General features: G+C 43.5%; 1 long non-coding RNA gene across 1 annotated transcript; it reads right to left on the bottom strand.

Moving 5' to 3' along the window:
- Nucleotides 1-3018: 3018 nt before the first annotated feature.
- On the bottom strand, nucleotides 3019-4800 carry LOC123335002. The gene is made up of 2 exons (XR_006553200.2): nucleotides 3784-4800; nucleotides 3019-3342 (listed from the first exon to the last, which is right to left on the bottom strand). It is a non-coding gene; the product is annotated as an uncharacterized LOC123335002 (long non-coding RNA).
- Nucleotides 4801-5256: the final 456 nt, after the last annotated feature.

Raw genomic sequence — 5256 nt, forward strand, 5'->3', positions numbered from 1 at the left:
TTTGATCCTCAGTCCAGGTAGACTCCACATGTCACAGAGCAACTGGGCTCATGTGCCGCAAATCCTGAGCCTGTGTGCCACAGTTGCTGAAACCCACACCTAGAGCATGTGCTCTGCGGCAAGAGAAGCCACCATAATGAGAAGCCCACACACCACAACCAGAGAGCGGCCTCCACTCACTGCAACTAGAGAAAGCCCGTGCAAAAGCAAGGAAGACCCAGTGCAGCAAGAAATGAACATGAATTGATAGATTCATGTGATAAGTATAGCAAATGTAAACTGCAGAATCTAGATGGTAAATATATAGGTATTGACTGCCATTCTTCCAACTTTTCTGTATGTTTGAAAGTTTTTTTTTTTTAACAGCCTTCTCTCTTTTGTTTTTTTCTGAATTTATTTATTTCTTTTTGGCTCTGATGGATCTTTGTTGCTGTGCAGGCTTTTCTCTTGTAGTGAGTGGAGGCTACTCTCTAGTTGCAGTGTGTGAGCTTCGCCTGGTGGAGGCTTTTCTTGTTGTGTGCAGAGCATGGCCTCTAGAGCGAGGGCTAAGTAGTTGTGGCGGATGGACTTGGTTGCTCCGCCGCATAGGGGATCTTCCCAGACCAGGGATCAAACCCGTGTCTCCTGCATTGGCAGGCAGATTCTTTACTGCTGAGCCACAAGGGAATCTCTGAAAGTTTTCCTAATAAAATGTTGGGGGGAAATGATTTAGGCTAAGAAAATTAACTAGCAAATGAAAGATTCTTTTTACCACAAATTCACATTTTACTTTTGTTAATTATGGAATAATTTTGCCATGGAGAGATCTTCAAGCAGAGTTAAGGAAATAGGACTGATTTTATTGTTTGTTTTTAATAACGGTCAGACAGAAACATTTATTAAGCAAGTATGAGACAGGTATTGATTCACAAGTGACTCCATGATATTAAAAAAGAACTCAATATCACCAAAATTGATAAGCATCTCCATATATCAAAGGCAAGGGTCATGGTTCAGCTTTTTCTTCCGTTTGTAGGATTTGAGCATGTGCAGACAGAAAGAATCCCAGCCTACTTGGTCAAATGGAAAAGATGACATAAATAGATGGACTATGATGCCATGCAACTCTATGGTGTTTGAGAGACTGAGGTCCTTCTCATAAATAAATATCAGCTCATTGCAGAAGCATAGTAGATTATAAATAGCAGCTCTTCATCTCCTCATAGAAACATTTTAGAGAGCTCTACATTCCTTTTCTTCAGTTCATTAAAAAGTAAACAGAGAGAGAAGGCCTTCATTTCTGGGATCTCTACATTGCAGGCACGCTGAGGCAGTTTTTATAATTATAGAAGCATGTGATCATCCTACCCCAATAACACTCTTGTTGCATTGAAGTAAACATCCCAAGTTTCAGTGGTGCAAACTCAGAGCCTGTAGGGGCGGGGTTACCCCCAATGAGTAACACAGGCCAGTCTACAGAGGAATTGTGACCTTCTGGAGAACACTTATCCTGACTAAAGAGAAACCCATGACTCAGTGCCAGCCAACTGGCCCGAGACAGGCAGTTGTATCAGTTTTTTAAGAGCAGCCTGAAATATACATGTATATATTTATGTGGGTTTTCCTGGTGGCTCAGCAGTAAAGAATCCACCTGCAATGCAGGAGACTCGGGTTTGATCCTTGGGTCAGGAAGATGCCCTGGAGAAGGAAATGGCGACCCATTCCAGTATTCTTGCCTGGAGAATCCCATAGACAGAGGAGCGTAGTGGGCTACAGTCCACAGGATCACAATTCGGTCATAACTTAGCGACTAAACCACCAACACCACGTTTATTTATTCATTTATTTATACATATATTTTTGCCACACCACTGGCATGTCTTAGTTCCCCGACCAGAGATTGAAGCTCTGCCCCATGTAGTGGAAGGCCTTAACCATTAGACCACCTGGGAAGCCCTTGAAATCCATCTTTCAAAATTAAGTGCAGGCAAAAAATTCACTGTTTTCAGCAACACTGTGTGGGTCAAACAAAACACTGTTTTCACTTCTGAGGTCTATAGGTTGGCTCCCCCTGTGCAAACCTCTAATGTCTGTGTACAGGATAGGATAGAGTAGGACACAATTGAGCAAGTAACACTTTCGCTTTTCAGTTTATTTTCATGTCATAATCCCCATTATGTGTTTGAAACTAGAAAAATATTTTTTCCATAGGACGATAGCTACCATTCAATGAGTGCTGCCTTTGGATCATTTACTGTTTCAGGCCCCTTATATATTTAGCTTTTTAAATTCCTACATTATTCTCCCAACTTTACAGATAGGAAAGAATGGGTCCAGAACAGTTGCACGACTTGCCAAGCTGGTAAGCGTCAGAGTCAGGAATCGAAAACACATGAGCATCAAGGCTCTAAGCCCAGCTGTTCTTAATTCTTCATCACCACAGTGCCTACGATCCAGTGTTCTACCTGGTGCTAAGGCAGTCAGAACAGGCTTCGAAGATCACTACTACCTAACCATAATGTACTTGAAGAACTATTTTCTTAATAACTCGACTGCCAACAGAACCCATCCTCAGGTATGATTGCACTTCTTCTTTTTTTTTTTTTTTAAAAAACTTCCCCAGCTTTTATGTAGGAAAAATATGTTTAATTACCCAGGTGATGCATAGACACATTCTCGGTGTGAAATATCCAAATAACACAGCAGCCGACAAGGAAGGAAGGAAAATTCCCCTTGGCTTTCTTCTCCAACCCCACTTCTCCCTTTTCTCTGCCTCTAACACTGTTAATAGTCTGGCTTGTCTCTTCCAGACTTTTCCTATGTATTTACATACATATATGTACATATATAAATATGCATAGAGCTACGTTTCTATGGTAAAGACATTCAGAATTCCACCTTGGGATGTCAGACACTTCTGTTGCAGCCCTGGCAACTTCCCCTGCTCCAAGTCAAGGTTGGGAGGGTCTGGCGTGGAGTGGGGAGGGAGATGCCTGTATTAGTTATCTCTTGCTACATAACAAACCACCCCACAATTTATCAGCACAAAGCAACGAGCATTTATTATCTCACAGCTTCTGAGAGTCAGGAATCTGGAAGCAATTTAGCATGATAGTTCCAGCACAGGGTCTCTCATGAGTTGGCATTCAAGATGTCAACTGGGGCTGCAGTCATTTTGAGGGTTCCCTGGGGTTGGAAGATTCACTCCCAGTTTCACTCACTGAAGAGTTATTTGCTTCAGAAGGCCTCAGTTTTTCGCTGCTCATTGGCAGGAATCCACAGTTTCTTGCCATTAGGTCCACTCCATGGGGCTGTTTGAGTGTTCTTGTGGTATAGCAGCTAGTTTTCCCCAGAGCGAGCACTCTACGATTCACAAGGGAGGACAAAAAAGAAGTTGCAGTACCTTTTAGGACCTGGTCTTGGAAGCCACTATCACTTCCACCAAATTCCATTCATTAGAAGCCAGTCTCTACATTTGGCCTGCACTTAAGGGGACGGGGTTCAGGTTCTACCTTTTGAAGGAAAGAATGTTAGAGAATTCATGGACACATTTTCAAACCATTTCAAGGGCCGTTTTGTGTGGGAAGATAAAGGGATCAAGACAGAACCTTCTGAGTAACAGGGAGGAGGGGAGAGGTGCAGAGATAATGAGAAAGCAGGAGGGCGGGAGGAGGAATAGCGTGGCTGGCAATCCTGGCCTCACATTAGCGTCACCTGGGGAAATTTCAAGAGTCCTCCTGCCCTGGGCCCCACTACAGATCAATTAAATCCATATTTCTGGGATGCAGGCCCAGGTATCAGTACCGTTTAACAGCTCTCCAAGTGCAGCCTGAGTTGCGAGCCACTTTAGGAGCAGAGGTGCTGGAGTCTAGCTGAGACTGGGCTCCAGTCCAAACGATGCCGGTTAAGTAGCTGTGTGATCTTAGGAAAGTTCTTTAGCTTTTCTGTACCTCATCTGTAAAATGGGAATATTAATAGGACTTCCTCACGGGGCTGTCGTGAGGATCACTTGGGTTAATAACCCATGTCAGTTGCTTTGAAGAGTTCCATACACAGTAAATGCTGGGCACATGTTACTATTGTGATTATTAGCAGCATTCTCTGGACTTATCCTCCCTACTGCTCCCCCTTTTGGAGTGCCTAAGCCCAGAGAGGAGGGTAGCTTCCTGTGCTCCATCCTCCTCCCTTTCCCTTGAGAGGAAGGTACAGAGATGCTTCAGCATCCTACTCGGTCCCTGAAAGCCCTGCTGGCCCTCAGGTAAGCCGGGGAGCTGAGTTGTTGCCTGTTACCTCCAGGTAAGCTGAGGAGCTAAGCTTTGCTACTGAGATGGTGGACGTGGCCACAGAAGGACTTCCTGCCTTTCAGGAGATAGTAGGAGAAAGGAGCCCTCTGGGGTAGGAAAGGAAGGGAAACTCCCTTCTGTGTCACTGGGGATTGACAGACAACCTATAATTAACACATGTCACGGGAGCAGGATCCGCACACATGCCTAGCAGTTCCTTCAAGAAGCCTTTCCTGATGGTTATTTCTCTGAACGCCTATAATACCAACGTGTTCCCTAAATTACCAGCTGCCACTTATTTATTTACTGTCTGTGTTTTCTTTCCTTCACACAGTAAGTTCTTTTAGAGGCAAGAACTGTGTCTTCTGGGAGAAGTGTCAGTAAATGGAGGGAGGGGGAGATGAGGAAGAAAAAGAGATGTCTTGTTTGGATTATAGATGCCTCTTTAAGCTTTAGAAGCTTATGCATGTGTCGTTGGAAATGTACTCTGTTTCTTTAACTCTTCTTTCCTCCCCTCCACCCCACACTACGATGCCCCTGAAACACACCTTCCTCTAGCCACCATTTTCATGGAAAAATAGCATGAGTGTTCTTTCTCCTGCTTTTACAGCCAGGTTAATAAATTGCCATGATTACAGGGTATTCCCAGCTGATATTGATGAAGTAGGTACAGAAATAAGCTAATGGGTTAGTTCCTATAAAAAATGTTTCCCAAGCATAAAGGCCCTACTCTGTAGGAAAGTAGATTTAGTTTTTTCCAGTCTGCTCGGATAGATGGTGTGGGGTGGGGGATAAAGAATAAAATAATTAAACTATAAAACTAAACTAAACAATGAGATGATTGTTGATGGAAGTCTTACAAAATTTTCTCCCTGTTCTCCAATATCAGTGGTGGTGGTTTAGTTGCTAAGTTGTGTCCAACTCTTGTGACCCCATGGACTATAGCCTTCCAGGCTCCTCTGTCCATTAAAATAGTAATAATTTGAATAAACCG

Source organism: Bubalus bubalis, chromosome 9, assembly GCF_019923935.1.
Source record: "Bubalus bubalis isolate 160015118507 breed Murrah chromosome 9, NDDB_SH_1, whole genome shotgun sequence".
Classification (NCBI taxonomy): Eukaryota; Metazoa; Chordata; class Mammalia; order Artiodactyla; family Bovidae; genus Bubalus; species Bubalus bubalis.